The sequence below is a fragment of the Globicephala melas genome, chromosome 7, assembly GCF_963455315.2.
Source record: "Globicephala melas chromosome 7, mGloMel1.2, whole genome shotgun sequence".
Taxonomy (NCBI): domain Eukaryota; kingdom Metazoa; phylum Chordata; class Mammalia; order Artiodactyla; family Delphinidae; genus Globicephala; species Globicephala melas.
Window position 1 is genome coordinate 24,331,891 of NC_083320.1, and position 22,551 is coordinate 24,354,441.

Below are 22,551 nucleotides of genomic sequence, written 5' to 3' on the forward strand. Positions count from 1 at the left end.
ATGAGTCTGTCCCTCGAGGGCACCGCATATACTCTTTTCATTTATGGTGGATAAGAAAACATTCAATTAAAATTTCTTTTACATGATTAAAATGTAATATTGTGAAAGAAGTTGTGAACATCAGCTTAATGATGATACTCTTGGTAACTTCGTTTGGACATGTGATTTATTATTTTTCAAAGAAAACTATTTACAACAAAATAATGGAGTTCCATTTCATTTGAAGAATGATTAAAGAAAGAAGGAGATGCCAGGCATGGAAAAGAGGAGGCTTGGGAAGGGGACATGATAACTATCTTCAAGAGTTGGAGGGCTGTTACACATAAGAGGGATTAGCACTGTTCTGTGTAGCCTTGGAGAACAGAAACATTAGCAGCTGTTTGAAATTGTAAGGTGTCAGATTTCATTTGAACACCGTTAAGGAGTTTCTCACAGTTAGAGTGTCCCAAAGTTGGAATGGTCTGTCCTGGGAGATGGTGAGTTCCTTCATGTGTGTGGGGTGGTAAAGTCTTATCTAACTTCTTCTGTGATGATAAAGAATGAATGAGGCAGCTGAAGAACAACTGGTCAGTGATGTTGGGAGCGGGGATTGGGTTCTGAGGCCACTGAGGGCCCTTCCCACCCTGAGGGTCTGTCACAAGCACGTCATGCCCAAATATCCTTTCCTGGTCTCTGAAAAATAGAGGCAGTGAAAGCCACACTCTCTGTCTCTGTGACTAGGATTCCCACCCAAATGCTTTTCACCATCTACCTGTCCTTAATAGATTTGTGGATATGTGAAGGGTATTTTAAAGTTTGGTTTCCTTAAATATAAAATATTTTGCTCTTATTTTTTCTAGTAGTCTTTACATTAGATCTCCATACCTCTAATGTAATGTACTATCACAAATAAATCATTCTCAGTTGTAAAAACCACACGATGCAGAATAAAAGTATACAAATGTTTCATTGTGTTTCTGGGTTTATGCCAGCAGGTATTTATAAGACTGGGTTTAACTTAACCAGAGGGAGAAACATATATAAGAAGGTGAGGACATAGGCAGGGCAGGAAGTTAGAAAAATAGGCCTCTAGTTCTGAGTGGAGGATAAAGTGTTAAGAAATCAGAGCAAAAGAGAAGCACTTTTCTAAAGGGACTGAGAAATCAAAAAGTAATAAAAAGAAGGCACATATGCATGCTTCAGTTGGTTACAAATAAAGTAAACCTTTCTCAGTCTGCTTAGGAAATATTTTTCTTCAAGGCCTTTGACATTTCTGTCTCTTTTACTACCTATTTTGGATCTATACTGTAAGATCTACAGTAAATGAAATGTTTTGCTTGTTTCTTTTGTTGCCATTCTTTTAACATTCTTTTAGGTTCTCCTGGTATGAAAACTGCATTCCTGTTATATACTACCTTCTGCCTTAAGTCTTTCTGATTTGCCACCTTTCCTGTCTCAGTCTATATCCATTTTAATGCTTCCTCCGCAGCAAGCACTGTGACGGTGCTGGTACTTTTACGCATTAGTTCCAGTGTTCCCTAAAATCTGCATGGTAGGCGGTATTAACTCCATTTTAGAGATAAGGAAACTGAGACTCAGAATGACATAACTGGCCAAGATCACAGCGTCAGTTCTCAACAGAGATAATATTCTAACAATCTACTTGGCTACTATTGGGTATACTTTAGACTTAAGATTTTGGTTATCCATCTTTAAAGAGGCAGTAAATGAAGATAACCCACTCAACAAGTCTTTCTCAAGCCTCTCTCTGGCCTTGGTCCTCTTCATTACCTTTTTGTCTCAGTTTCTGGATCCCTTCCCCATCTCAACGCTGTGTAAGTTATTCTGAGCTCTTACCTCTCTCCAGAGCTCCCCTCCTTCCTGTCGCTACTGCCTGCTGGGTACCTCTACATGGATCTACCCAGTATCTCTGACTCAAGCAGTCCAACATTTTACTTTTCTCTTTTCGCTATGTAGTGTGCTTTTTAAATCTTAATTGGTATAAATTTCTATACAACTTTTTCTTAATTGATTAAAAAGCCAACAAGTCATAATATCTAATACTTACTAAAGGACTACTGTGTCAGGAAGTGTGCTAAAGCACTTCTCATACAATATCTCAACTAATCTACACAACATGGCCACTACTGTCCTCATTTTACAGTCAAGGAAACAGAAATTTAGAGACTTTATAATTTACCAAATGGGAAACATCTGTGCAGGTGGCCAATCAGCAATGCCTAAGCTCCTAACTATCAATTTTCCATGGTCCAAATTGCAATATTTTATATAAGAAAATAAACTAAAACCTCTAAGAAGGATATTGACAATATAGATTCATTTGTTACCTATTTTAGGCCATTAACAATTATTTTATTTGATACCCATAATAATTGTTAATAACCAGGTATATTTGTGAATATGGAAAACTTGGAAACATGATCAAGTATATTAACAATATATGCTACTTTTCTATTGTCACATTATAATTTCAGTACATTTATAACACTTCAAATAGAGTAACAAGTTTAATCACTTTTTAAAATCGATAATATCAAGTGAAATATTGCAAAGAGTTGAAGTAGAGGTTAAATAGAGGGACTTAAGAATTAAATAGCTCAGGTTTGCATACTAACCATGTGAAGATGGGTTAATTTCTTAATCTTTTTAAGCTTCAATTTTCTCATCTAAAAAGGGCATCTAATATTAAGATCAACCTCATATTTATGAGGATTAAGTGAGGTAGTACATATAAAATGGTATCTATCACATAGATGCTCAGTAGTTAATTACATTATGTACACTATAGTATTAGTAGAATGAGAGCTAAGGCAGTTAAAAGCAAAAAAAGAAACATCATACAGTTAAAGTTACAAAATGTTAAATATGAGCAGGCCATGGACTTCCCCTTTCTCATAATTTGAACAGCAGTTCTATGTCCTGTGTTTATAAACAGGTGATGCAGTATTGATTTTCAGAATCATTGTGTATATGGATAGGCATGAGTACTGTAAGTAGACTATTTGGGAAAGAATTTGGCTCCCTGTGAGGGGCAGTTTTCTGAAATCATTTTTCCTTCATATTCTTTTTTTTACAGTTTTGGTATTTAAAAAAAGAGCTTAGGGAGACAGTTTTGTTCCAAAGATTTATGTTTACCTGGCAAACTCAAGTCCTCTGTCCTTTCGTCCTTATTGTTTTTTAAAGCACCTTCAAGAGAAAATGGTTTTTAATCAAATTCATGAGATAACTTTTTATGTTACATTTTATAGGCATTTAAACTTTTCAAGATAGGGCACAACTAATGTAATGTATGACTGAATGTATTTTTGGAAAAATTTCTGCACGCTGGAGCAGAATCTTCACATCTATCTACGAATACTAAACAGATATTTCCACATAGAAGACAGTCTGTAAATTGTTGTGATTATTAAATTCTTTCCCTCTATCATGGTTTTTATACATTTATTTTGATATTTAAGGAATCAAAGGCTATGCATATCATCATAAAGTTTTTAATTCACAGGGCTCTGCCAGTTGTGCTCACTCGCTGATTAACATTGGAACACTGCAAAACAGTATTACTAATGGGAAGGGCAGTTTTTGCTCTTCTAAAGTTGACTGCTTCCTTTCTGGCAACAACCTCAACCTCCCTACTGCCAGTGAGTTAGATCAAGAAAATAGTTATTTCTCTTAGTTACCAGTCTGGAAACTTTCAAAGATGCTGTGAATTGCAGCATAAGAAATAAAAATATATATTTTTATTTAGGCTATTGTCTCTAGACTGAGAGACAGATAGAAATTTGGTTCACAAGCTCTGTCACATGCCATTATGTTGCTCAGCTGACAGGTGGTGCTTCAGAATAATATAGACAGTGGGGATGTGTGATTAAGTTCTATCAGACTTTCTGGGACACACTATGAGTTATACTCTTGCAATTAAGACCTTTTAATGTAGCAGTTAAATTACTAAAAATTCAGATGTGAAGATAGTAACACAAAATAATTGTCACATGCCAGAATCTTCTTAAATTTTATACGATTTTTAGATGCAGGTGTTGAATTTGGGATTGAGATTTCATGTAGATACAACTGTAATTTTTTCTTAAATGCAGACTGAAACTGGAGTATGAAACTGTAATCGAAGTCAATACCACTGATTTTCCTCCATCAATTTTGTTATTATTTATCATTAATATGACATGCTCTTTAACCTATGGTTGATCACAAATTTAGAGAAAAAAAGTGTTATCTGAATATTTGAATCAAAGAAATTTTTAAAGGATATTTATCCAATTAAGATGCCCTGATATATCTTAAATGAAGATACCATGAGCAGATTAAACTTAATGAATATATTCTGTAAATGACAATTGTTGTTACTATGGTAACCTTTAACCAGGTATTTGGTGGTGTAATTTGGATTAGTCCTAGTCAGTGGTGAGGTAATGGAAATGAGAGTAATTAACTTTCAAGGTTTGAGTTTAAAGAAAGACAATATACTGAGTTTATGAGAGAAGCAGGGATATTGAACGGGTAAATGAAAATGCTAGAGACGAAATGACCACCACATAACATTCAGCCAGTCTCTCCTTCCTTTATCTCACTCCATGTGGGCTTTTGTTTTAGACCCTGCTGTCTTCCACCCCTGAGTGGTTCTAACTGCATCCATGAATCAGGAACCAACTCGTTCTCCTCTTACACAGCAGTCTTAATCTTTCACTGCCAGTCAATATCCTACTTAAAAACCAGTCTAGAGAGCCTTTCCCATTAGAAAGGGCAGTCAGTTTCTATCAGTTTTATTACTAATTTTGCTTTTCTTATTTAAAATATATCATTATCGTGTTTAAATACTATAGGATTTGTTAGGGTTCCATGTGTTTATGAATTAACCCCCTGCCCCAACCCCTATCACCAAATAGGGAAGCAGTTTTCCTCTTTTCCACTTGTACATTAGGAAGAGTTTGCTATGATTCTAATTGTGTCACTCATTTCCTCTAGGGCTCATTTAATGTATAGTCTTTACCTGGCTGTAGCACTTTGGATTTTTAACTTTTATTTTGTTTTATTTGAAATCATTTTGTTCCTTTATTTAGCTTTTGCAAATATACTAAAATGGGTTGTCTGTAGACATATCTGCCTGAAGTGAATACAGCTTAAAGGCAGAAAATTATTGATTTTTAAAATGAATTATTTTCCTCAGATTTAGTGAGGCCAATTTCCAATAGCCATTTTATTTACCCTTTATCATCTCATGCGGTAGCTTTAATTTCACCAAAGCTACTGTCACCATCAATACATTCCTGAAAAAGAACATGATGTTTTGCAGTTTTTCCAAGAAGAGAGTTGGAAAGTTGTATGCATTGTTTGATTAAATTTTGGTATACCTATATTACATAAAACTCCTTGTAACTCATAGTTTAAATCATATTTCTTATGTTTCTAATAGTAATAAAATGTTAAAATCATATTATGTTTCTAATAGTAATAGAATGTTAAAATATGAGTAGCATTTATTGTACTTTTTAAAAAAATTCAGTGATGTAGTATACTACATTATATTGCTAAGAGGAAGGATAACAAGCTTCTTTGGATTTATTTGCACTTTGAGAAATAAAATTTAGGAAAACTGGTTTTATAGGTTTTTCATTCCTCTCCACTAGAAATCTTGATTAGGAACATCAGTGCACATGATTTTGGGAACACGCAAGAAAGGCAGCAGTGGTAGTCCCAAATAACTATTTTCAGAGGAGGTCATAAACAGCTGTCCCTTTTGACTGTGATCCCTATTTGGAATAGTCTCAGTACTTGTGAAAGAAATCTTCTCTAGGATTAGGGCTTGACATGCAACTATTCGTGTCCTAAGACCTTATATTCCCCCCCACCCCCTCCCATGATCACTGTTTCTCCAGCAGGAGTTAGAGGCTAGGCTAGCAGATATTACCTCAGCACAGTAGTTAATTCCTTTTTGCCAGTTCTCCCTCCTATTCCTATACGGTATTTCAACTATGAACTAGTTCATGTAATAACTTGAGCTCTCTATTCACTCAACTCTTTAGAAATAATGAAGTATAAGTGAATTGCCAAAGTTGTCCTTCACAACAAGGATCAAAATTGTACCTACTGGAGCCTTGTAGCGCCCCAAATGTTTATTTTTACACAAATATTTTGATTCTCATTGGTTCCATGCATCACTGCAATTCTTTTAATGCATTGTGTTATGCTCTGTAGTTTTTACAAGTATGAAAATGTTGAAGTATATTTATTAGCCGTGATGCTATTAAACGTTCAGTTATTTCCCAGGACTCTTAGGTGGGTCTTGGGAAATTCTGAGATGAAATTATGTAATGTGTAAGTGAGAAGTAACATTCATTTTTTAATGTAATTTGCAGTGAGGGCATTATTCAGGAAGAACTAATTGCTGTCATATCTGTAGTTGAGATCAGAGACGATGATTAGAATTCTGTTTTCTAAGATTATTTTTGTAGGCGTAGACACTGTCTCTCAGACTGCAAACTGAGATGTACTTATCTAGAAAATCAATTCCTTATCAATTAATTTATTAGTGCATTAGACTGGTTTATGATCAAAGTAGGTCTGATATTGTCATATTATGCATAATATAACTATGCATTAAATATGTATAATGTATGTATCTCATAGCTGAGAACAATGAAACTGCAGAGATAATCCCAATTTGTGATACACTTTGAAGTTTTCTAAGTTTTGTCTTTATTGGAATAATGTATTTTTACAGGTTGAAAATCCAGACAGCTTCACACTATAGGATTGTATTATGTTTTCTTCCATACAGTGTGCAGCATTTTAATTCTTATAATAACAGGGCTGCTCAGTTTGCCAGCAGGAGGCCCCTCAAAGCAAGATGATGTCTCTCGGTTGGCAGATTTCTGTATAAATAAATAACACTCTGCACATTCCTCTCAAATACCCGAGTAAGTGAGATAATGCTATATAACTTTTTTTTTAATTAAAAAAATAGCTGTATTATGTCAGTGACTTGTAATAATTAGCACTGCAAGGAGAAACGACAGCCTCATTCACCTTGCATCCATGCAGAAATAACTGAGCTCTATTTCCATGGCTGGAGAGAGAAGAAAAAAGCGAATGGAAGGACAAAACAGACCTTAGATCGCAGTCACTCTCATGCTCATAAGAGGAAGTTTACACTGACTGTTTTTACTATGTTGAATTTACCACTCAACACACTGCAGGTAAACACCTTGTACTCTAAACATTCAGATAGTCGTTGATAATAATGGTGTGGTGGATACATCATAAAGAGTGTGTTGCCATCTCCCTGAATTCTACATATTTTTCTGTTAAGTTTTCATCAATTAGCAAAATATTATACTGAAAAAAATTTATTAATTGAACATAATGATGCATTGAGAACAAATACAGTTTTTGGACCAGGATGGCAATATGTGTTTAAGCTTTTCTAATTCAAGACCTGAGAATATCATTTTCTTCACATTGTACTCTACTCTTTCTTAAAAAAAAAAAAAATTAATTGTGAACATTGAAATGTTTAATAAAGAAAAAATAAATCATATGTTATAGAACAATCTAAAACTAAGAGCTTTAAATTCATTCTCAATGAAAAATTTAAATGATTTGGTAATTTTGATTTTTTAACTGTGATTCCTAGTTATCCTAAGATTTTCAACAGATGTTACACAGAGAATATAGAAAAATTTGCAGTGATTTTGGGCCAGAAATTAAAGCCTCTGCTTAGACTTATGTCACATTGAAATTTATAGAAATCATGCAAACATACTTCAATGGGATTCAGTCCGTTGTACTTATTTGTACATTCTGCCTAGCCATTCATTTGTCCAGCACCTAACAGACATTGCACAGCAGTGGGAACAGACAGCCTGATGTACAAAGACCAAGGATATTTGGCCCTGGCTCCACAACTAGTTTATTTCAATCAGTAAGAAAGTCAGGGCTGTAGGATTTAATATACTTGCCATCCACAAAAGAACATCAGTAACAACAACACTTCAGATACTCAGAAGCTCTGGGTGATTTTATAAACAAACACATGTAAATTCATCACACTCTACTGAGATTGCAGATTACCATGTTAAATGCATTTTAATGTTTGCTCTGTTTCTAATATATATGAGATTTGGAATTGTTGGCTGGAGGTAGTATTCTTAAAATGATAATTTTTCCAGGTATTTTATTTTACAGAAAATAAATTTAAGACACAGAGAGAGGAGTTATTTGCCTTAGTCACACATATATTCAAAAGCATTTATTTTCTTTTCCTTTGTATAGGCTAAAATTTTCATACTTCTGAAGTGGCAGTTATTTCTTTTATCATTTTATATTTTCCAGTATATAAATAAATGAATGTTTACTAAATATATCTTGAAATAAAATATTATATACTCGTTTAAAAAATATTTCCACAGTTTTTGTCCCCTATACTGGAAGCTTTTTTTTTTTTTTTTTTTAAAAAAATAAACAGTTTTATTGCGCTCAGACTAGGAATCCATGGGTCTTGGGGACCTCTGTGAATTTGTCAGTTTTCTTCTCTCTGTTCTTTTTGGCCTGCTTCCGTAGCCTCAGGAGCTGCTTCTTTTTCCGGTAGTGGATCTTGGCCTTCTCCTTTGTCTTCTCCTCCAGGGTGGCTGTTACTGCCTGGTACTTCCAGCCAACCTCACGAGCCAGCCGCCCTAGGTAGGCAAACTTCCTCACAGGCTTCAGATGCACAACCTTGAGGGCGGCAGGAACCACCATCCGCTGTTTCTTGTCATAGGGTGGCGGGATCCCATCAAACACCTTGAGGCGGTCCCGAGCGGCCTGGCCTCGCTTGGTCTTGTGGGGCAGCATGCCTCGCACTGTCCGCCAGAAGATGTGGCTGGGGGCTCGGAAGTGGTAGGGGCCGCATCCGCTTGCAGAGGAAGGCCAGGTACTTCAACTTGCTTGTGTAGAAATTGCCAGAAATGCTGATGCCCTCACAAATGCACAACCACCACCTTTCCGCCCAGGCGGCCCAGGAGATGGCCTCGGCCATCGAGCACCAGGACCTGCCACTCCGCCATCTTCGGCAGCAGCCTGGGAAAGTTATATGGGAAGCTGTTAATCTTCCAATATTCATGAAATATTTACAGTAACACATTTAGGTGACTCAACTTATGTTGTTGCTTTTCTACTATTTTTTTGTGCTTCAGGTTACTTCTAAATGTAGCAGTGATTTTTAACACATATTACTAGATTTGGTGTAGGTATATAATGTTTCATGGGTGTGTATGAAAACTAATGCAGTTGAGTAATGATGGAAATTATGTAAACAAGGGTAGTATTTAAACAATAAAGTGAAAATTTAATAAATATGGATATCATTGCTTTTGAGCACCTTTCTAACTTTCTTCGTAGCAAATGCAGTCATTAAAATTCTGTTTTAAGAGGGGAGGGGACAGTACCATTAGACAATATTAAAAATTGGACATTTTATTTAAGGAAATGTATTGTCAGTAATTCTTTTAGGAGGTTTTATCACAGTGCAGCAAAGCATGTATTAACAGTTTTAGTGCATTAGATCTACACAGTTGCTGTTGACTGTGAACAATCATGAATTTAAATAAAGGGAGAAGTTAGTTGGAGTAAAATGTTCTGTTGTCGTATATCTGTAGAAGTGATTATTATTATTTTTGTTTGTTTTACTATAAAGTTTAATTGTCTTGGTGCTTTCTGAGACCATTTTCAATTAAGAATGGGTAACCAATAAGGTAACATGGAGAATGGTCTCTGTTCTAGAGTAAAATAACTAAAACATGAGCTTTAGGTCAACAAACCTGAGTTCAAGTTCCAGGTTTGGGACTTGCTAGCTGTGAGGTCAGTGGGAATGAGCTATAAAGCACAGGAAGCTCAGCTCCGTGTTCTGTGATGACCTAGATGGGTGGGATGGGGTGGGGGTGGGAGGGAGGTACAAGAGGGAGGGGATATATGTATACATATAGCTGATTCACTTCGTTGCACAACAGAAACTAACACAACATTGTAAAGCAATTGTACTCCAATAAATTTTTAAAAAAAAATCCACATCTTTAAAATGGGAAAAAATACTTAAAATACTTCTTCCCAAGGGTGTTTCGATGATTATGTAGGAAAATGTGTATAAAGCAGTTAGCGTAACATTTGGCTCATGGTAAGTACTTGAGAAACATTACTGTATTTTTTATATAAAAATCTTTTTAGGTAATAATTTTTAATGCTCTTTTAAAAATTATCACACTGATGTATATAAGAAGCTTTATCTTTAATATTCCATTTCGGAGTGCTGAATCTACAAAACAAGTTTATTTAATTTTATTCAATACACATTTATTGAGTGGTTAATTCTGTCCCAGGAATTATATCAGGAACATGTCAAAGAATCTAGTGAAGAAATCAGACGCAAAAATAGCTACCGTCAGTATTTTATGATAAATGGTAAGCAAAAGCTGCTCTGAAATGAAAAAGAAGCACGTTTAGCCCAACCTGGAAGTCGGAAAGATTTTTTGGGGGGGAGATGGTTTCTGAAATGAGTCATGAAGATGAACAAGAATGAGTCAAATGAAGAATGGTGAAGAGGATATTCCAGACAGAGGAACCTGTAATAATAGATTTAAAGAAGCTGGAAATTACCATGGAAAGTACAGTGAACAATTAATTCAGTGTGATTAAAGCATAAACATGTTCAGGGGTGGGCACAGGTTGAGACTGAAAATGTAGAGACACATTTCACAAGGAACCTTTTATATCCAACTAGGGGCTTGCTTGTTTGTTCTATTTCTCCCTTTCTTAAAATAATTGGTAGGGTTTATATGCTGATTTGATTTACAGAATTTATCATCTAATAAAGAATGTGTGTGTGTGTGTGTGTGTGTGTGTGTGTGTATGTGTGATAATCAGGGTACATGATCCACTATTCAAATAAACTAGTATTTGGTAACCCTGATATTTAAGACACAGTGGAATATGCAGAATGAAATATTAAAGTACCAAGTAAAAGATTTTTTAGACTTGAAAATTTTGGAGAGAGAATCAAATTTAGGCTATACTCCTTGGAACATTATTGGGCTTTGGTTATAGGAAGGAGAGAAATGAGGAGGACCTACAGATTAAAGAAAACAGATTAAAATGATATTCATTGGCTTCTACCATGTATCAGGCTTTGTGCTGGGTATTTCTACAGAAATTATCCTTATATATCTGACAATAGAGACCTCTTTAAAAATACATCACATCTGTATTGTTACCTATATCCTATATATACATCTATATCTGTCAGAAAGAAAGCTGATATTCAGAGAGGTTAAGTAGTTGCATAAAGTTAAGAGTTCGTAAGAAAGATATGAAGTGGGGATTTAAGTCAAGTTTCCCCTGACTCCAAAGACATGGGGGTAGGAATAACTAGTGGGTATGTCAAGTAAAATTTGGTTGAGTTGTCCCCCATCCCTGGGGGGAAAATCATAATTAGTCTAAACTAGTTATCACCATTTCATTTCCCATCCCATTCAGCTATGAAAATGGGATAGAATTCTGGTCACTGAAAAGGGAAGTCTGACAGTCTTTAAGGAAAAGATTCTCTCACCAATGGAAAGAGATACACAGGGGAAACACTCCCTTTTTTTTTGGCTACATGTCATCATGTCAGCATGTGACACCTGGAATTGTGGTAGTTCATCCTGTGGTTCCAGGTGAAGTCATCAATGAGTCCAAAGGCAAAGTAAAAGACAGGAAACACTTGGATTCTCAATGACAAATGTCAAGTCCCTGAACCAACCCTGGAATATCTTTATCTCTGGACCGCCTATATGTAAGAAATTAAATCTCATATTTTTTAAGTCATTTACAGCCAAACTGTTTTAACTGATAGAAACCCTAAATGTTCAAATGCAATGCCCTGACTTACTTGGTCAGCTATGAAGGTGGCAGATTCATTCAAATGTCTTCCTCCTTACTTTAAGTTGACTCCCTGTATGACCATTAGGAAGAAATAGGTAAGTCTAAAGGAAACATTAGGGATCTGTTAGTATTAGAGAATCCATGTCTGAAAGAGTTGTGAGAATGGAGACTGAATGTAGACTCCTACTAGTTAAGGAATTTCATAGCCTGGTAGCTCATTCCATTCCTACCATGCTATAATGTTGCATTAAAATTTGTTTCTCCTGTAACTTTTAAATGTCTTAACAAATAGTACCATTGATTATGAAAAACCCTTTAACCAAATCCTGTTTACAACTTAGAACCATTGAGATGTGAGGTGACAAGGTCACTAAGATCTTAATCTGTAAAATGACCTACCTTTAAAGACTTTTCTCCTTTCTTCTGTACCTTGCCAAACCAGTTTATTACTTCTGTAGTTTATATAAACATGCTGACTTCTCTACACTTCAGTTTTATTTATATTACACAATAGTCATATTGGAAATTAACCAAATTTATTATTGAATTAATCTGTTAGATGGTAGAAGTTATAAAATCATCTTACCTACAGCTAAATGATTATACTTTTGTGTCATGTCTAGTAGTTGTTATGTAAGTAACTGTATATGTAAATAAATACATTGAGAGTGAAGTCAACTGAGATAGTTATGGCATGTCTCTTCAGATTTAAAATGTTTCTCATTATAGAAATGTTAAAAGTTTATTTAATGTTACTTTTAAAAAAATTTTATTGGAGTATAGTTGACTTACAATGTTATGTTAGTTTCAAGTGTACAGCAAAGTGAATCAGTTATACATATACATATATTCAGTCTTTTTTTAGATTCTTTTCCCATATAGGCCATTACAGAGTACTGAGTAGAGTTCCCTGTGGTATACAGTAGGTCCTTATTAGTTATCTATTTTATATATAGTAGTGTGTATATGTCACTCTCAATCTCCCAATTTATCCCTCTCCCCCTTACCCCCTAGTAACCATAAGTTTGTATTCTATATCTGTAACTCTATTTCTGTTTTGTAGATAAGTTCATTTGTACCCTTTTTTTAGGTTCCACATATAATAATGTTAACATTTTAAATGTTTTTGTAACCACGTGCTACATGATGATATTTGGTAACATTCTTGGGATATTTCATTATTAACTAGTTGTTAATTAAGCATTGAAAGTCGTCTAAAGATCCCAAATTTAGTAAACTACTTAATTAGGAACAGATGATCTCTATTGAAAATGAAAGTCATATGCATATATCAACAACTTCTACCTCACCTAACAATAAATTTGTAGTATCAGTAACAACAATTTTTCACTATTTTTGGAACATATACTATATACCAGGCTCTGTGATAGATGCTTTGCATAAAATATTTCTTAAGAATCTGAAAAATATCCTGCATAGTAGGATTTTTTATCCACATGCTGCCAATGAACAAATGAGGATGTTTAGAGGACAGTAATTTACCTAAACTTACATAATTAGTCAATAGTGGATGCAGTATTTAAATTCATATTTGTCTGACTTTAAAGCTACACATATTTCTTCCCATTGTGATACTCCATATTAGGAATATGGAACATAAGCTTATTTGAAGTAAATTATTTACAAGTAATTCTAATAGTGTTGATTCATGATAATGGATCACTGAACACTATGCAATTATTTTTATAAAACAAATTTAAGAAATGTGTTAAGATTATTAGTCTCTTACGATGCCAGACTGAGGAATATATCTGAATGTTGACCAATAATAACATCAACAGAATTTGACCCCATTACTATTAGTAAAGACCTTAGTATTATTTATGTAAGAAAGCAATTTTATGAAAAGCACATGGCAAATTATGTCACTATAAAAAAGTTAATTGTAACAACACAGTATGAAATGGTAAACTTCCTAATTTCACTTATTTCTAAATATTTTCACTCTGAGATTTAAAAAAATTTGCAGTTATTTGCTTTGGACTCATTATGCTTGGAGAATGGGGCTTTTAGATAATTACTTATTTATCATCATTTCCAAAGAGATTGGCAAAATACTATGAGGAGAGTTTTATGTAGGCTCCTTCCAGCTTCTACTTTTAGGGAAATATTCTGGAAAGAGAAACTTTAGGAAGAAGGAACTAGAATTTCAGCATATATGAAAAGGAATGACAAGAAATGATGCAAGGCCTAAGGATATTAGAAAATAAATAATTGTCACATTAATTCAAAGACAAAAGTTTTTTCAGAGGTTTTTGGTAGACTTGAAAGTGAAGAAGCAGTTGATTGTTGGAATTGGCAGATGACAAAAAAGAAGAAACTTGGAGATTCAATGAAGCAATACTGTTTCAGAAATATACTCATTTTTTTAAAGCTCAAGAAAGTGCTTGAGGGAAGACTGCATAATTTCCATTGTGAATTTTAAGAGCCATTTTAGAAAGTCTACCAAAGAAAATGTTCAAGAATGCTGAAATTAGGGTCATTACCCACTGTGATAACCATATATATATATTCTGAAAATGTATATTTATCAATAGATACTCCTAGACTCCACATATTATTTAGAACATTAAATTTATGGTGGCCTTGGGTTCTCTAGTAGCATTCCAGTTGTCTGTGTTAATGATATGATTCTTTGATTAAGTATATATTCTTTGATTAAGTATATTAAGAACCTTATGCCTTTGATATAAGCATTTAGCTACTTTTTATTTTTCCCACCTTTATTGAGATATAGTTGACATATAATGTATAATTTTAAGGTGTACAACATGATGACTTGATACACATATATATTGTGAAATTAGCTCCTTTTTAGATAGCTTTGAATTTGACAAAGATATAAGAAATTTAAAAAAAAATTTCTGTAGAATAGATGACTCATAAAATGTGACTACCAAATTATGACACAGTCCATAACTAAATTATGTTTAATAGTTTGTCCTTATATATTAATTGGTCAGTTTGATGACATTAAAGTTAACCAAACTTGATTTCTATTTAATAATATATGTTTGGTCTAGGATTTGATTTTACCCTGCTTACATGCTAATAAGTAGCCTGCTAGTGTGTCATAGATGGTGTGAGAAGAAATGAGACTCTTGGGTCAGAAACAAAGGACTTCATTACTTGTGTCACATTATTATTATTATTCTATCTCCTCTATAGGCTTTTCCAGTATACTTTTCTGTATTATTTTTAATGCTTACTTTGGAGATTAAGCTATACATCTTCAGGTAATTCCAATGCATATTATCTGTAAATTTACTTTAAGGAATACTAACCTAGAGGGCTGAAATTGTCTCTATTAGTTATTCCTTTGAGGTAAGAAGTTAACACTAGAAGAAGTGCCTAGTAAAACATAGCTTTGATTTTTGGAAGTAGTGATGCTTATCTAAAAATAAGACTCAATAACCATCTATCAGTTATATGTACCATTTTCCAATCTCCAAGGACCCTGTACTATATGGAAGTTTGATGGGACTAGAATTTGGGGCTGTTGCAGTAGTAGTGTCACAGTCAGAGAGGAGCATGAAAAGTAGTGAATACTTGAAAAAGGAGTATAAAAAATAATGGATTAGGAGAATATCTCCATATGGTCCAATGCCAACCATGGCCAATATACATATTATAGGCCAATTTTGGAACTAATATTTCTTAGATGGGACCTTTCAAGGAGCCTACACACACATAGATACTTAACAACTAGTTTTGTTTTCCAGAAGCAGTAAATTTTCCTCTCAGTCTTTCCCCTTACACTTGCTTCACGCATCAGCATTCTTTTCTCTTCATGCCTGAGATCCCCCAGGACATAACTTTGTCCACAACTGGCAAAAATCAAGACCTTCAAAAATTCAAAAATACCGCGTTAAGCATCACAAAGCGAGCTACTTTTTGGCTATTTCTCTAAAGGTCACATAATGCTTTGTGTTTTCTACAACATGATATGGCATGACAGAACAAAGTTATCTTTTGTACTTGTCAGCATTGTTATATCAACTTCAAATGATGAAATGCTTCTGAGTACGCTGTTGCTTTTTTCCTTTGGGGGCTTACACTGATTTCTTTAAAGTATTATGTGCATCAAATAAATGATTCATTTATTATCTGTGACACCTGAAGTTCGCTAAAAAAAGTATCTAGACATCATTTCAAAACTGCATTTGGATGCTATTTGCTTTTGAAGTGATAAACTGCAGTTCATTTGGACTTTGTCTTCAAGTTACCATTTTTACTTAACGTCTGTGTTTTGCAGTAGGAGAAGAGGTCATACACTCACTGGATGTTATCAGGACAAAGTTTAGACTGTCAGGAAATAAATTTTAATGTTTGATATGTTTAATTGAATGGTTTTTATTAAAAACTTGAGTCAAAATCATATTTTGATTTGGTAATACAAGATGACATAACTTGTATTAGTTAGGGTAATACCGGCTGATAGAACATAAAACCCTTATATAATAGTGGCTTAACTCAATAGGGTTTATTTCCCTTGGCATAACAATTCAATGAAGATGTTTCTGGTTGAACTTCGGTGTAGGGTCCTACCATCTTCATATGGTTGTCAGTGTGGCCTGGTTGATGTCTGCAGCCAGATGGGGGAAAATAGAATGGAAGGTTGCATGTGGAAAGTTTCTATGAGCCAAACCTGAAAGTGGCATACACTATTTTTGCCCATATTCTCTTGGCTAGGATTTAATTCATTGACATACCCAACTCCAAGGGAAATATGTTCAAGCTGTGTGCTTAGAAGTGGCTTTGGTAAACAGCCAGCAGCCTCTGCTCTAGGAACCTTAATTGGGGAGATTCTCTGTTATGGTGGAGAGAGATTTAAATTCGAGGTCAGTCAGCCTTAAGATAAAATGTAGCTTAGCCAGTTACAAGCTATGAAATCCTGGGAAAATTATTAATCTTCTATTTGCCAGAGTATATTGAATCATAGAATAGGGAAATAACACCTACTGCACAGGATTGTTAAAGATTAAATGATATAATGTGTATAAAGTGCTTAGCACGATGCAAGGAACATTAGAAACACTTGAAAATGATAGTTTTAATTTTTATTGTTAAGTTATATATTCTATGATGGTTTATAATAAATATGATTTCATTGAATATTAGCTTAGTTCAATACCAAAGTAATTTTTAAAAGGAATTATTTTATGTATAAAACATAGGCCAAGAAAATTGTGCATTTTAGCAGCTGTCCAAAGCAAATGAATACATAAATATTTATGCAGCAGAACTAAATTTGGGGGCAGATAGGACACAAACTCAACGTTTACTTGGTTTTCTTTTCAGGCAGTAGATGCTAACTTTGAAGGTTTTTAACTGAATAAATTTGCTTCTTGGTTGAATTTGATAAGGAAGGAAATTAAAAACCTTTAGGGTAATTAGAAGAGTAAAATTATATGTAGCCTTAGTCCATTTGGGCTGCTATAACAGAATATCAAAGACTGGGTGGCTTAAACAACAAACTTTATTTCTCTTAGTTCTAGAGGCTGGAAAGTCCAAGATCAAGGTGCCAGCAGATATCGTGTCTGCTGAGAGCCCACTTACTGGTTCATAACTGGCCATTTTCTTCTTATGTCTTCACATGGCAGAAGAGGTGAGGGAGCTCTCTGGGGTCTCTTTTATAAGGGATTAATCCCATTCATGAGGAATTCACCCTCGTGACCTAATCATCACTTATCAGAGGACCTATCATCACACTGGGGGTTAGGTTTCAACCTACATAACCCAAACATACAAGCCTATAGGAAGTGTGTATGTATACGTGTAACTATATCCATATCTGTCTATATATCTATCTGTCTATCTAAAGAGACTATCATTTCTCTAATGTCTATCCTATGATAACGTATCTCATGTAATTTTAATATTTTTGTATCTTGCTTATTCAAATCATTTAAAATCTAATATAATTACAGTTATATATTCATAAAGAAGAAAAATGTGCTGCATACTTTAATGTCATGGGACTTACTGTATAAATAAGCCATGAGAATCCACTTTTAGAAAAAGTACAGCTCTTCTTTAACAGAAAGATTTACCTGCTACTTTTCCTTCTACATAAAAGAATCTAGAGGAGAAAAAATCATATTGAAACTAAACATGAAAGTATAAAACTGTACTTTTAAAAAATTAATAAAATTCATATTTTTGTTCAATTTTCAGAGACCCCAGATCCTTGGCTGCATATAGTTCTAGATCATTCATTTATAGTTTTATATTTTAAAAGCTTTCTTCATCTTGATTCATAAAATGATTTCTTGAGTTTCTCTTAGCATTGAAACATAATGACATCTTGTCACCACTAAGTCTTCTGTGAAGAAAAAACAGGACTGAACTTGATCTTTTCTTTGTACTGGGCAGTGAATGATAGGGTTTGAGGAGAGTGATTTTTTCAGCTTTAGACCAGAGTAAATATTTCAAGACAGGTATGGTTTCCAGAGTAAAGTTTTACCCTTGTTGTAAGTACTTGCATACTAAATCCAAAATCCTGAAAATACCTTATTTTCTGTGATTGTCAAAGAAATATGTGATTGGGAGTTTTTTTTCACTTTCATTGCAATTCTGTTTTTCTCTGAATTTGTTAGATAGCTACTGAGCTAGTTTGACTTATCAATTGTCTTAAGTAATTTCTGCCTAATCAGTTGATGAGTATTTACGTGGATTGGGGTTTGACCTTGTCTGGAGCATCATCAGTCCACATTCAAATTCAGTTATACATGTTACAAGGCTTACTTCATGCCAGCAAATAGACAAATCACACATCCCCAAGATGTCAAGATAAGTCAACATAGAGGATTTGGGGGGAAGCGTTTTTTAGTGCTAGAATTGACTTTGGAAAAGGGGAATCTATTCATGCTGCTTTCATCTACTTTGTGTCATTAAATGTGTGATTGTATATCTCTGTCCTCTGTAATTGAAGATACTGCTGCTGGTATTATGTGCTATGTAAAAGTGTGTCTACAAAGAGTGTGGTAGCACACTGTCTACACAGTGCAGAAAATCAGGTTACCCTCTTCATAATGTCTATCAATGTTATTTTCAGGGTCTGTTGATATTTATGAATTTCTTCCCTCTTTTCTCATTCAAATAGAATTAACCTTTAAGGAAGGACAAAGAGTATTTCTTCAGAATATATCAGATATATTCCCAGGATTTTCTAGCCTACTGGACAGTTTCTAAGATTCCAGTTTGCTTTCTTAAACTTACTTTCTTTTCCTCTTTTACCTTCTACTTCCCCTGAAAGTAAATGCATAGCATTGCATGAAGAATTAGGGAGCTCTCAGCTCTATAGATAGATTGAACATTTTTTGTAATTTTTTCTAGCTTCTTGGTTCAATGTTTGTTATTCACTGGAGAGCAAATACTTTGTATAGCAGAGGTAGACATTATAAGCCTTCTAAACATGTCTGTGTTGCGTGACAAAAGTTATTGATCCTCCTTAATCAGCCCGAGAATACATTTTCTTATTGTTCCCTAGAAAGAAATTGGTGAGTCAACAAAATGAAAAAAATAATTAATTAAATTCTAGGACCACTTTTATAATACCCTTATAGTAGTCATTTATATGTTAATATTTTATAATGACTAATTTAATAGACAGATGGTGGTTCATATTACAGTATGAGAGTAGGGCATTTCCTTGGGACAATGATTATCTACCCAGTTTTCAATTAGAGAAGACTGCCAATTACCTGGAGTGGTTTTTATTTTAATTACTGGGTGATTAGGACAGCTAGGTTACCAGCCCAGAGGAAGGAGAACTAAACTGTGTGTGTGTGAATCCTTATTATACAAACCCATAAAATAAATAAAGGCCATGCAAAGAAACTTTCGATGAAATGGTAGATAATTTACCTGAGGCAGTCCATATTCTTTTACTCATTTCATCACTAAAAAGTGAGTTTAAAATGTTAAACTGGCTGTTTGTGAACTAGACATTATTTTTCTGTAAGGAAAAATAAATTCAGAGGAAAGGTATTATTTGTCAGCAATCAGTGTTCAACATTTTATGTTTAACATATCATGTTTTGAAATGGTATTATCTCATTAAGAGAAGTCATTTACAGAGTGATCTTTGCTCCCTGAAGTATGGCAGAGACTTGAGGCAGAAAGATCACATGAATAAATTCTTGATTTTCTAGTCTTGTCTATAAAAATCTTCAGATTTTTTACTCAAGCTTCTTTTCTACATCTCCAGCTATCCTCTGAATATTTCTAGTTAAGTGTTTCCCATCATGTTAACTTCAACAAATCTAAACCAATCTTATTTTCTCCCCAAACAAGGTTTGTTCTCAAGATTTTGTGTTCTCGTCTCTGCTAAAGAAACTACTTTTAACATTCCTTCAGACAAGAACAGTTATAGTTATTGATTCTGTGCTACCATCTTCCTTTTTTTTGTCCATCATCCTTTGAAAAATTTCTTAGGCTAGTATCTTTATCTCCATTTGGGCTATCATTCCTATCCAGAGTTTCATAGATTCACAACTAAAGAACTGCAGCAGGCTTTGCTGAGAAAATATTCTCATTTCTCTAAATAACCTTTTGAATAGCAAACACTGGATTTTTACATAATTCCTTTACTTAAAAACATTTCATTGACTGTTACCTCAAGTAAAGAATATATACACTTTTCTGCTTCAAAGTCTTTGGTAATTTGGTACTGCATAACTGATAGGAGAGGAAGGACCAGTTAGGTAATACCAAATTACTGAAAGGGGCTGATTTAAGTTAATGAATGGATGAAAAAATTTGAGTTGGCGTCTACGAATTCTCCATTTAGACTTAGTCTCATTTTATTTTATTTTTTTTTTAAAAAAGAAGAAAACCAGTATTTAAAGTAAAAGGCTGGGGACTTCCCTGGTGGTCCAGTGGTTAAGACTGTGCTCCCGACGCACGGGGCTTGGGTTCAATCCCTGGTCAGGGAACTAGATCCCGCATGCTGCAACTAAAAAAAAGATCCCGAGTGCCACAGCTGAAATATCCTGCTCGCAGCAACGAAGATCCCACATGCCGCAATTTAGCACAGCCAAATTAATTAATTAATTAAAAAAAAGAGTGCATGTATAAAAAGAAATAAATAAATAAAAAGCGGTATTCAAACAGGTGTCCCTAATATAGTTAATTTTAAAAGCAAAAGAAAATATTACCTGTGATCTGAAAAAAAGAGTGAAAATGCAAAGTATAGAATTTAAGCAAATTAGGAGAACTGTTTTAGTAGATTGTTTAAACCATATTTTTTTTAAATTAACTATAAAGTCAGCATGGAGATGCTGAGCACTTGGTGAGATACGTAAATTGTGTAAAGATTGAGGAAATGAAACCTGTTTCTTAAAATATAAAATACTTATTTACCTGTGTTTAAAAAGAATGTATTATCAAGGTTACATTAGGACAACATTTTAGCTAATAGTCTCCCATTATAGTATGTATGTTGGGAAGACTTGAAAAATAATGATTGTGAACAATAGTTCATAAAAGTTTTGGGTTGACAGGTACCTCTGTTCAATATATAGGCCAGTGAGTTTTTATCAGGGTCTGGATTTCTGATACTCTTACTAATTAGCAAAGATAATATTTGCAAGTAGTGGTATGATCCATTCAAAATTCAAGAATGACTCTTAAGTTGATTGAGTCTGTATGTGTGTGTGTGTGTGCGTGTGCACACACACATAGGTGCATACATGTGGAGCATAATATACGTGATGTACCTATTTTTTGATCAGGTGCACTGGCAACCAAGTATATTTATTATTTCCCATTTTCAGATTTATCCTCTATTTCTGGTTCTCTGTTCAAAAAGTTTTCACCCAACCTAAAATGTTTAAAGTGAAATAACGTGTTCATCAATTTTGTACATAAGTATTTAATATTCTCCATATCTCTATCATAGGCATTGGAATCTTATGCTCCAAGACACCTGTATTCATAGAAACATTAACCTTTTTTTTTACTACATTCACTTTTTAATGTGTAATTTTAAGTCATATAATTGTAGATTCATAACTTAAATCTCTGGTTGTTATTTCTGTGAGGGAAATCAGTAAAATAAGAAAAGAATCTGTGTAAATTAATAAACACAATAAATAGTAATACATATTACATTGTTACATTTGCAGACCATATGCTTAACAGGTAAAAACACAATCCAAACTTTCCAATTATGTACATGTGGGACACTCATCTATATAATTCAAGGGATCTTGATTTTGTAGGAAAGATAATATATTATAGAGCTGATCTTTCCTGAAGGCTATAATTATGTACCAGGGCTAATTTTAGGCATCAGTGGGGCTGTCTCAAGTGCTGTCAGGTGAGCCATAGCATGTGATTAGTCAGGTAGGTTTCTACCATAAGTGCTTATTAACTTAAAAAGTTTAACTATATGCAGCATGAAAACAGATACACTGGTCAACAACATCTAGTAGACCAGATGGTTTGAGACGGATACCATGTGCCTTTAATTAGCTGCTAGTAGGGTTGAAAAATGCCCCCATAATAGGCTAATAAAATAGTAGGCTTACAATTTAAGGCAATTTCTTTTTTTCCCTTGAGGAAGAATGGGTGCTAAAACTTACCAAGTTTAAACTATTCTGACACAAATAAGTGGTTACCACT

At 34.1% G+C, this 22,551-nt stretch overlaps 1 protein-coding gene and 1 pseudogene across 1 annotated transcript in view; one reads left to right on the forward strand and one right to left on the reverse strand.

Annotated features, from left to right (window-relative positions):
• The window catches only part of ERBB4 (erb-b2 receptor tyrosine kinase 4), a 1,112,005-nt gene that overhangs the window by 14,360 nt on the left and 1,075,094 nt on the right, over window positions 1–22,551 (forward strand). The gene's annotated exons all lie outside the window — the stretch shown is intronic.
• On the reverse strand, window positions 8,488–9,053 carry LOC115851255 (large ribosomal subunit protein uL13 pseudogene; annotated as a pseudogene).